The following is a 12,631-nucleotide window of genomic DNA, read 5'->3' as shown; positions in this document are numbered from 1 at the left end:
GTTTGTGTACAGTCATGAACATCCATTGTAATGCCAGTTTACAGCAATGATTGCCATTTTACCAGACTACCACTGGAACGTGAAGCATGACAAAGTGAAACTTGACAATCTATGAGGTACTGTAACGAAAATTTTGGTCCGGGGCAAAAATCGGTCCGGCCGGACCATTTTCAGTCGACCAAATTTAGTCCGCCCGGACCATCTTTAGCATCCGAAATTGGTCCCACCTGACCAAAATTGGTCCGGCCCAAACCTAGTTGGCCACATGCACTCTTGACCACTCGGACCAATATTGGTCGACCAAAATGGGTCCGGGTGGATCACTAACGCATGCAGCCAATGATGCATGCATAGCTATAAGTTGTTTGTGACGGAACAATGTAGCCGACTTAGCTATAGCTATTCTCATTTATCAATCTCGAATAATGAGCATTGCAGGCATTATCACTGCATGGATTTGTGCTTAAAAGGTTATCCAACAAGGGCACGGATCATTGCATGCACGGGATCAGCTAGCCGCATTGGAGGTGCTTAAGATCGAGATACTCTAATAGAGCAGTCACCTATACCCTTGTGAACATAATAAGGCCGGACAAAGTTGATTAATTGATTCGCATCCCTGCCCACATCCCTTTTTACCCCACCGCCTCTAATTTCATTATCGCTGTTATCAATCACATGCACACGTATTTTGATGTTAGGAAGGCTGGTTATCATTTTACAGCACAGCAAATGTCACTTGCACCTCAGAAACGGTGGTAGCTAATAAGTAAGTAATAGTTCTTAAAAGGTTTTATAGTTAACCTTTATAACAGACTTGCCTGATTTGGAGTATTTTCTTTACTAATGAATAATGAAAAATGACCTCCCGCCTGCATGGAAATCTGAATTTTTGTGGATGAGAAACTAATAATCAAGTTTCCTGGCCTAATGTATTTTGTAATCCCAGTATACAGGCTGATCATGAGTTAACACCAGTGGTTAAAACAAACTGTAATACACCTGCTATGTAACACCTGTGCACATACTGCACATTCCTCTCTGTCATATGTGATTATATGTAGGAGATGATAGTTTAGGTTTACTCCATTGAATAACTAAATGTGAACTATCATCTCCTACTAATGACATGCCCCACAGGAAGAAACATCACCTTATAAAGGTTATAGCTATAATATTCTCAGTATGTTTTTTACTACTTAGCCAACTTAAAATTTTGAGGCATGCAGTTGCATTATTCCACAGCCTTAGGGTGAGTTGTTGCAGACATAAAAGTAAAATCGACTCAATCCTAAAGCAGACCCCATATCTTCCTTCAAGAAGTTCTCTGCCTGGTGATAGTTAATACTGCCCATGATCATAGATAAATTCATGTATACTGCTACCATCTACTGTAAGGTTATAGCCAACTAGCATTGGAATCTGATGCAATGTAGGGATTTAGTTCATATTGATATAACAAAAGAGTGTTCCTGATCAGTAATATTCATTATTAAATAATGCATGTCTGAGTGGCTGCAAGGCCATGCATGGTGGGTGGCTAGCCACCTCATCCACCCCTCTGGATCAGTCCCTGAAATAATATGTGTATCTGTTTATGACAATGCGTGCATGCATGGGTATTCCCAGATTAATAAAAAACTGACCAAGGGTCAGAATTAACAAATTAAATTCTGAGCTATATAATTATGCAGAAGTTGAAGATAAGACATGTTTTAATGGTAGATTTTATATATTGTCTACCATCCTCAAGTATAGGTGATCAAGCATAGGCTGGTGATTTCCATCATGTTGCTATAGTTGTTTGTCATAATCAACACAAACAGGCTGGATGAAAGATTCAACCAAACACTGCAGAGCTGATGATGCTTGTGAAGTTTATTGAACATTTAAAAAAAAATTTAATTGGTAATTTATATCAATAATACAAGAAAAGGTTTTCACATTCAAACATGGTTGAACATATAAAAACGTACTTGGGAAGAATATTGTGTTACCTGTGTTTTTGTATGCAACATTGACCACCATGAATCCAGCATTGACCATGCATTTGAGTTGATGTATGCCGGAAGAAAACCTCTACTTCCCAGCTAGCTATTGACATGGAGAAGAAGAATACAGGACTTTTAGCTATCATACCACACTGCTTTAAATTAAAACAGCATTAATTTTGCGACTGTGTTCATCGCTGCATATATACACTGTTAAAATGAAGAGTAACCACAACTCTCAAGGAGTTCCCAGTGTAGGGAGGATTTAACACCCCCGGAGAGTAACCATTACTCTAAAGGAGTATCTGGGGAGTAACACATGCTCTGAAGGTGGTGTCACTTACTCTTCAGAGTAATGGGTATTCTCTTCCGAATGTTGGTTACTCTCCATGGGGTGTTAGCTAAATCCTCCCTACACTGGGAACTCTTCAGAGTGGTGGTTACTCTTTATTTTTAAAAGTGTAGATCATGGAATTTAGTTTCTAGCTACTACATGCATTTTCCGTAAATCACAGAACTCGGGAAATTAAACTACGCTACTCATTTATATAGTTTCCAGGCTAAGTCGGCTGCAGTGATCCATCACAATAGGACCGACCTGTCCACACAATGCCAGGTACACCCGCGGACCAACCAAAATTGGTCCAAGTGGTCAGGGGGTGCATGTGGCCAACAAAGTTTGGGCCGGACCAATTTTAGTCAGGCCGGACCAATTTTGGATGCCAAAAATGGTCCGGCCGGACTAAACTTGGTCAACCAAATTTGGTCCGGCCGGACCAGTTTTGGTATCCAAAATCGGTCCGGCCGGACCGATTTTACCCGGACCGATATTTCCGTGACAGTACATACAGGCTGCTGTTGCTTCCTCCAAGAAAATTTTGTAGATCCTCTGAGGATGAATTATAGAGAAATTTCAGTAATTGTGACTGGATCTACGAATACCGTTCTTATCGCCCAAGACAGGAAGTTTGATTTTTTCACACAAACACAAAGCTTAATGAATGCACTATCAAGTTTCACTGCCACAGTCGACCATAGTAAAGTGGTCTGCTTTTGCTGGCTGCTTTTCTAGAGCACAGTGGCGAGCCGTACGAGTGGTCTGGGGTCTTGATGGAGCCCTGGCCAACCAGGAGATGGCTGTGCCGTGTGGCTGTACAGCTCTGTGGTGTTGGACAATGACCTGTGCTGTAAATTTCCTTTCATTTTAGCCAGTTCTGAGCCCTGAATGGCCTATAACTTGGCCTAATTCATCCCAGCACGTCTCTTTTCAATTTTTGAACACCATCTTGCCCGCCCGCCTGATACAGACAACCTCGGTTTAAAAACTATCTAAAATGGCGGGAAACTTAGTTGTTGACTACTTCTTCAGTGGATGATCAGGAAGGTAAGAAATTGTTGTGAAGCGTGTGAAAATTTGGTATGCGTAGCTACCACCATTGGCCAGCTACAACACACAGAATATTAAAAATTTTAAAACCGACGTTTCTCGATACTTTTAAATGGGCGATAAGACCGGTTTTCCCAGAGACAGTCACATATTATTTTGCTAATACATAAATCTGAACTATTGCATTTTCTGAATAGAATACTAACTATGGCTTGTGAGAAACCATTTAGCACATTAAAAATCAAGCTGCTTTATATTTGTTCCAACAATGCAGTGATGAGCAGCTACTTACTATAACTACAATTGCTGAGTGTTAAAGTATGTTGATCCTAGATCCACGAAGATTTGCAGCATGCTATCATTATGCTTGATGGTTCATGCAGCCATTTATTATGTACAGTATTATGTCAGCATAATAGGCTGGTGCCTAGAATTCATAATTGCAATCATAGTCATGCAGATCAACTCTAATAGAGCACTCTTAAACCTCAACTACATTGCATCAGTCATGTACTTCTTCAACTCTGATAGCATAATTTATACACACGGTCAGACTCTCTGGAAGGCACAAAAAATGTTTGCAGTGATTATTATGAAACATATACGACAAGTACAACCAATGTTTTAGTCACTCAAATATTCTAATAGAGCAATCAATAGCCTTCAGATGTATCAGTAGATTAACATGTAACACAACCTTCAAGAATTACATGATTTCTAAAACCATTTATCACTTTAATTTTACTAAAGATAAATCAAATACTTTTACTACAGCAGTGTGATAATGAAAAAACCTGTATCTGATTAAGTGTTAATCATAAATTAAAGGTAGGTAGGACAAGGAGCTTCCAAAACTGGTTGAGATATGACAAGTGATTGATAGATTTACTACCACGATCTCAAAAACAGCAAAGTCATTTTTTACCACGATAATTCATATAGACACTTAGATATTACACAGTCTGGCAGCATCCACCTCCTCACATGTATAAGTTTAATACATGCAAAAGGGACAGGCACCACCAGACTAGTTATTTACTAGCTATTATGTAAAGTGTGCAAGGAGCATCATGTGTAACCTAACTTAATGCATACTATATATAGCATTTTGTTGTTCCATTTACAAAAATAATGACAGTCTCTCCTTTTATTGTGTGTAATCATTGAACAATCAATTAATGTGCTCTACATCTTATCTATAAGCACTGCTTCCCCTTTTACAGTTCTGGAATATACATAAGTGATACAACTGTTATAATTAGCACATCCAACTCTGACACAAGTCATAGTTACATCTTGACTTGACAGTGTTTCTTCTATCTCTTCCTGGTTAGAGTCCACCTTGTAGGTGACTTGAAACAAGTCTCTCATGTGCCTTAGAAACTAGATCCTGCCAACAAATACAATACATATGTGTATGAAAAAAATTGTACTGATTAGTAGGGATTTCCCCTAAAACAAAATAATGCCCTCCTCCGCCTCCCCCCCCCCCCCCCCCCCCCAAAAAAAAAAGCTACCATTACTTAAAAATAGTCAAAAAGCAGAAGAGTCTAACATCAAATCATTACTTACAGAAGTATCAATATTGTGTTTTTTAAAAACCTACAATTTTTGATCTGCCTGCATGCCAACCTGCCTGATCACAGTAGAGGCTAAACGACACATCGTACAGCAACCATTTTATGCCACAACCAACTCACAAATGAAATGTGCCCTTTTGGGTTCAGATGACTGCATTCCTTCATGAATTGTCTCTCCCTTTCATCTCAAATACTACTAGTCATATCACCTTCTTTTGGAAGCCATATCAAAGGCATTAATTTTTTGTTTGCTTACAGGAACATACATAGATGCCATGAAATCATTTGAAGCACTTGTACTATTGTACAAAAGCATAGATAAGTGCAATTATAGCAACTATTTCACTAGAGGGAACAAAGCACTGTGACCATGCTCTTTAATTGCTAAGCTACACTAACAATGATCAGTAAAACAGATTATGGTGACCACACCGCTAAATAATCTAGCTGGTCTCACTGCAGAAACCAAGGATATGCCTCTTGTTGACTAAGTAGGACTAAAGGCTTCCTCGCAAAATCAAGATACTCTAATAAAGCAGTCACCTAATACAACAAGTAAAATATTATTATAAGGATTTTCCCACATAGCTACAATGCAAGACCATACCTCTCATTTCATTACTTTAGATCGCTTTGGTCCCTACTTCATTTTTTATACACTAGTGCTAAGATACTAAAACAATCAACATACGAGTAGTCAGTAATCTTGATTATTATAATAATATTACAACAAATAATACTATTGAACATTGTTGCAGCATACATGGTATTGTTCAGGAAATATAATTTTCATCAATACACTTTCCAACATTGTGCACCACAACAAAACAATCACGAAACTGTGGTATTCCTGAAACTGAGAAAATAGGTCCTTGAGAAACAACATGTATACAATACACTCCATGTGTAAACACATTATCTGATTTGATGTTTTAGATCACAACACTTTAGGATGGACTATAAAGGTCAGCTCATACATGCCGCAATGCCCTTAATAATACACAAGTTAACACACAAAATTCAGGTTTAAGGGCACTAAAGTAACCTTTAGTGGAAAAAAGAAATGGTTGGAAAAGTGAGATAAAAAAATATTTCATTTCTCAATAGGTCATTAATTGTTCATTTGTGGCTTTTCAATTCCTGTTTACTCATTCCAAGTGTCTCACCCACTAAAATAATAGTATTCATTACAACATCCTGGAATGCATTAACAATCCACACCAACACATACAAAACAATAGGATGGCTGCTTGCTGTCCAAAGTCTTCTGGTAGAAGAACATCTTTACCATCTTTGCAAAACATCACTTCTGCACCAAGAAATGTACCGGTGGTGCCTTCAGTAACTAACGTCACACCATATCCAGGAGAGCTAGAATAGTAGGTGTATCCATATGAAAATGTATAAAATATTGTATACCTTTTTGATTCCTTCGTCTTAGCCAAGTCAGTATAAATGTACACATCACGTTTAACAAGCTTCTATGCTCCAATTAGCAATTGATGTAAATCTGCTGATGCATCTGAGGGACACTGATTGTTGTTTTTAATTGAGCAAATGACATTAAATTTTGTTGTATATGCTTCACACAGAATCACACTATATATCACTGCATGCATCACTACTGGGCATAAGTTTCCCATGTGAAGGTCACTAAAGTTAACTTAAATGCTTTTTACTACTGCTGTGTGATAATGAAAAAACCTGTATATCATTAAGTGTTAATCATTTTATCATAATAAATATTATTTTGATAATCAACTGATTTTAGTTAAAAAGTACAAAACGGGTATCATGATCTTAAAATCTTGATAACAGCAAAATCATATACATTATCATAGTCTGGCGGCATCCATCCCTTTACATGTTTATGCAAATGAATGGGCAACACCAGACTAGTTATTTACCAGCTATTGTGTAAAGCAGGCAATGAATATTATGTGTAACTCTTAATAAGCATTTTATCGCTAGCCTCTTCTTTTATTGTATGCAATCATCGCATATCTGCAAGCTGAATTGAACATCAATTAATGCACTCTTGTCTTATCTAAGCACCGCCTTCAGTTCTGGAATATAATCCCATATATACGGTACGCACTAGACAAACAAATAATAACATAAGTGATATAATGGTGGTTATAATATTCCTTTGGTATAATTAGCATATCCAACCCCAACACAAGTCAAAGTTACATCTTGTCTTGTCAGTGTTTCTTCGATCTCTTCCTGCTTAGAGTCCACCTTGTAGGTGACTTGAAACAAGTCTCTCATGTGCCTTAGAAACTGGATCCTACACACAAATATAATACAAACAAGTAGAACGAAAAATTAGGATTTATAAGTTCGATTAGGGATCATAGAAATAAAAAGTAGTGAAACAAAGGAGGTTACCTACACCTGAAGATATACTAGTGGACATTTACTCCCTAATTCAGACTATACCCACCACTTAAATTAATGATTAAATGTCCACTCTTCAGGTGTAGGCGACTTCCCTTGTTTCACTACTTTTTATTTCTATAATCCCTAATTGAACTTAAAATTCCTTAACCCTTAAACCTGTGTAGGCCAGAAAACCGGACATAAACACAGACAATACGCAAGTCTTAAACGGAGGGCTGTAACTTTCAAAGCATGATATCCGATGGGTACACAATTTATGCCATTCTACTTGTGATGCCGTAAGGATGAAAATGGTACCTAGGGTTTTATCCTAACGCTAAACGGTAAGACTGAAACTTGCAGTGCAAGTTAAAGAAACACACAAACTCTTTACATACCTTGAGTTAGGCTTATCTGCTTCAGTCAGTCATGTAGTAGAAAATTCCACAGAATTTTTTTAAAATTTGTAGCAACCTATTTCAGGTCAAACCGAATGCACTTTTGGGCTTGGTTATACCTAGGTACTATTGTATTGTATGATGTGTATGAAAATAAAATACTGGGGGTTCCCCACAAAACAAAATGCCACCCCTCTTCCAAAAAAAAGTCGCTATCAAAAATCAAATTAATTTTATGAAAAGCAGGAGTCTTATATCAAATCATTAATGAAAATCCTTACAGAAGCAAAAACTGTAATTTTTGGTCTGCCTGCCAGCCTGCTTGATCACAGTGAAAAGCTAGAGGCTAAACAACACATCATACAGCCACCAATATGTACACCATAACAAACTCGAAAGTGAAATGTGCCTTTTTGGGTTCCGATGACTGTGTACCCTTACGCCTTGTCTTTCCCTTTCATCTCCAGTGTTACTAGTCGTCATTTTCTTTTAGAAACCATATTAAGGCATTAATTTTCTATATTGACAACATACATACAGTGTAGATGCATAAAATTATTTGAAGCACTTATGCTAATCAAACAAACCACTTATTGATTAGGATACTTCTACCAGAGGCTCCCTCACAAGATCGAGATACTCTAATAAAGCAGTCACCTAATACAACATATTCTAATAGAACAGTCATAGTGTGCCGTATATCATTGCTATGCTACAAGTACAAAAAAAACTTTTTAAAAAAGCATGTATAATAGAATCTCCAAGCAATAAAATGCAATGAAACAAGAGGTATGGTGTGGGAAAATCCTTACATTACCACTAAACGAAGTTAAATAATTGCTATAACATGCTAATGTAAAGATTTTCCTACATATTATGTAGTTGTAAACACCATACATGTACCTTTGGGTCTATAGTTCATTTTTAAATTAATAAATTTTATTACACTAGTGTTAAGATACTAAAACAATCAACATACGAGCAGTCAGTAAGATTTCCAATCTTGATTTTTGATACGTTCTTCTCACCCATGGCCATAAACAACATGGTAATGACCTGCATCACTGAATCACAACAACCTCCCTATGGATAACACTTACATTATACACTTACATTTCCTACATAGCAACAATTACAACAAATTAACATTGTTGTGGCTATACTGTATACATACTGTTTAAGAAATATAGTGTTCACAAATACTCTTTCCAACATTGTGTGCATTTTAACAAACCATCGCATTAATTTACTACACACATTTCACGTAAGCTATGGTATTCCTGAAACGTGAGAAAATAGGTCCTTGAGAAACAACATGTATACATCACGCTCCAAGTGTAAACTCTCCACATATTTTTAGGATATGATTTGATGTTTTGGATTACAATTAGCATGCTCACTGTAGCTCATTCATGCTGTAAAGTCCTCAATAAATACACAGGCTTACATACAAAATTCCGGTTGTACGGGTACTAAAGTAACCTTTAATGGGAAAAAAAAAGTGAGATAAAAATATATTTCATTTCTCAATAGGTCATTAGGAGGAGGGTTAATTTGTGGCTTTTCAATTCCTGTTTACTCATTCCAAGTGTCTCACCCACTAAAATAACAGTATTCATTACAACATCCTGGAATGCATTAACAATCCACACCAACACATACACTCAATATTTCTTGAAACAATAGGGTGGCTGCTTGCTGTCCTAAGTCTTCAGGTAGAACAACGTCTTTACCATCTTTGCAAAACATCACTTCTGCACCAAGAAATGTGCCGGTGGTGCTTTCAGCAACTAACGTCACACCATATCCAGGAGAACTAGAATAGTAGGTGTATCCATATGAAAATGTATAAAATATTGTATACCTTTTTGATTCCTTCTTCTTTGCTAAGTCAGTATAAATGTACACATCAGGTTCGAACCACTTTGTTTAACAAGCCTCTAGCCGCCTCTATGATCCGGTTAGCAATTGATGGGGAAACTCTTGAAGTATATCTGAGGTCTTTGTTAAAGTAACATGAGTAACAATGTACAATGGGAGTAATTTCATGTTGGATATAGAATTTCAAAACCTACAATTACTTATCAGAGATACCAATAGACTCCAGCTGGCAACAGAGGCAATTCAACCTATCAACAAAGTACCAATAGCCAAAAATATTTGAAGGGATATATTTTCAAGGTCAAGCCACATTTACGATGTTAGTGATTTTCAATAAGGATCCTGATGCAAGTGGATGTTTAATCTCTACTTTAGTCCATAACAATGACTGAAGTAGGGATTAATATCCACTAGCATATCAGCAGGTGTAGGCAACATCCCTTGCTACGATCCCTGCACAAATTGAAGATTCCTTGTCTGGTCCCTAGTTTACTTTGTTTTGTAACAAAATTGTGACTGGTGAACCCGGCCATGCATACAGCATCAAAAGTCAGACATAACATACCATAAAACAACCCTCCCCCCTCTCCAATTATCATTCAAAGTGGTCACTCTACTTCCATTTCCAGCTATGCTCTGCCCATTATACAACACAACAAATGAAGAACAGTTTGAGAAGTGCCACTGCAATCAATCCAGTCACAACAGAAACGGCAGACAATTTCCAAGAGTTGGCACAAGGAAGCCATCACATGCTAACCACAAATCAATACCTGTACGGTAGTGAAGGAGGAAATGGATACAAAGGGGGACCATGATGCATGCATCACAGTTTCAGAGGTTGACGAAGGGCACATAGTGGGCTTAAGTAACATCAAACAGTGAAGAAATCAAGCCCCATAATTGAGATATGTTTGGCTGAAGTGATCAGTTAGTAGGAAACTCAGTTAAATAATTACATTAGGGTCAGACATTTTTGGACACAAATTATGATCCTTACCATACAGTACTATTGTACCGTATGATAGATCATGATGTTCCGTCTCCATCAAACCTGCATACTTATACACACCCATGTACACACACACCATGACAGTATGCATAATAGCTGTCAGGATACACTATTCCTCTGATACGCTTTATCCTGCCACAATCTTCTAATACAACTGGGGGCATCTTTTTCACAACAGGACAAGTGAAATTGACCTTTCCAACACCCTCAGGATGGAAGCCTCTTTCAAGAATCTGGACAACAATTGTACATCACCTGAAATCACCAAACATTTTGCATGAGCTATACATTCCTACTATTCTAATGTGATGTGCTAGTTTCAACATGATGCAACCCTTTCCATTATTACTAAAGTTCAACTGCATTCATACAGAGACAAAATTCCCATAAAATTCTTTACCTTCAGTGAAAGAGATTCATCAGGTAAGAATATCTTTAATCTTGGTAACACACACATCCTGTAATAGTCTACCTGTTATTAACAATGAAACAGTAATTCAATCAAGTACCAACCACCACACATACTGAAGGATCAGATGGTCCATTGGTAATTCCCTTTAGTGTGATAGAGATTGGCTTCATCATGAATGGAGCCAACATGATGATGGGCTCGAGGTAGTAGCCCATTGAGCGAGACATGTTACAGTCATGGATGGTGTTACCACCTACCAACACACCCGGCTTGTAATACAAAACTGTACCTAAAAATACAAGTATAGACAAATAACTAACAGGAAGTAACTCACTACACATGGACGTGTATAGTATCACTATGCAGTTATTAACATACCTGATTCGTTCACTTCAATACGAGACCCATCTGTTAGCATGTCAAGTAGTCTTAAGAAGTTGGCTTCATACTCTGTACACATACACACAAGAAACATGATTTTACTTTTAAAGAAAAACAAGCAATCAAGGGACTGGTTAAAATACCCGATTAAATGGTTAACCAATGTTTTATTATTAAGGCTTTACATGCTGAAGGTCTATATTTACATAGAGGGCTCACTGGCTAAAACACTGTAAAGCTAGTCACATGTACTAACAGAAAGTTGTCCAAATGACATTTGTTAGGTAGGTGCATGTGCCAGATAAAGAAATGCGGTCTGATTTGAAGCCTCCATATATAAAATGTCTAGTTTCTGTTTCACACAGATAAGAGTACTGCTGAGGCTATATACTCAGGAGGAGCCATGTTGGTATGCACTGTAAGGAGATCTACGACTGAGGTCAAAATCTTGACCAGCCAAAATTTTGCTGTGACCTGCATATGACTAAGAGCCTTTTTCAATCTTTTACCTGTGACTTAGCGACAATATTTCAGCACTTTTTGATTGTGGGTTGGAAATTTTTGCCCTTGACCATTGGTTTGGCACAAATTTGGTGGCCTTGACCTGTGACTTGTAAGAGTTTGACCATGGTCATAGATCTACTGACAGTGACTGCCTGTGTGTCACCCCTTCGTATACTATATAGCAATTGGCCATGTACTACCAGGAGCGAAGGCGGCTCATAAGCTCCTGGTGCTACATAAAACTTGCGTCTCGACAAACATATATAAGATTTAGTTTTCTACTAACTACAACTCATGCATGTTTGCAGACGCGAGACTACATGAAAAATCAGAATGACTGAAAGGTCATAACCAGATAGTCTCCTAGACTGGTGGTAGACACGCTTACAGGCGTTCACCCCCAGTGCATAACTGGTTAAGTAGATAATAACGACAAAGCATAGGCACTTGCCTCACACATTCAGCTTTTCGTGCAGGTTTTAGTGATTTTTCATGCGCTAAACAGTGAACACGTGTACCCATTTCAAAGCCGAGTTCAAAGCACAGTATACCTGTTAATCCGGGTTGTTCATCCTTGTCTCTTATGTGTATTATTTTAATTGCCTTTCCTGACAACGTTGACAGTACTAGTCTTTGACGAAAGAAGTTGCATCCTTCAAAAGTCAACATGCTTTACAATTCGCGCCTCCTAATTTATTGTATT

At 37.7% G+C, this 12,631-nt stretch overlaps 1 pseudogene; it reads right to left on the bottom strand.

Annotated features, from left to right (window-relative positions):
* Positions 1-7,044: 7,044 nt before the first annotated feature.
* Positions 7,045-12,619, bottom strand: LOC136246642 (RNA 3'-terminal phosphate cyclase-like protein; annotated as a pseudogene).
* Between the last annotated feature and the right edge of the window lie 12 nt (positions 12,620-12,631).

The sequence above is a fragment of the Dysidea avara genome, chromosome 2 (assembly GCF_963678975.1).
Source record: "Dysidea avara chromosome 2, odDysAvar1.4, whole genome shotgun sequence".
Taxonomy (NCBI): Eukaryota; Metazoa; Porifera; class Demospongiae; order Dictyoceratida; family Dysideidae; genus Dysidea; species Dysidea avara.
This window is presented reverse-complemented; position numbering and strand designations above follow the sequence as displayed.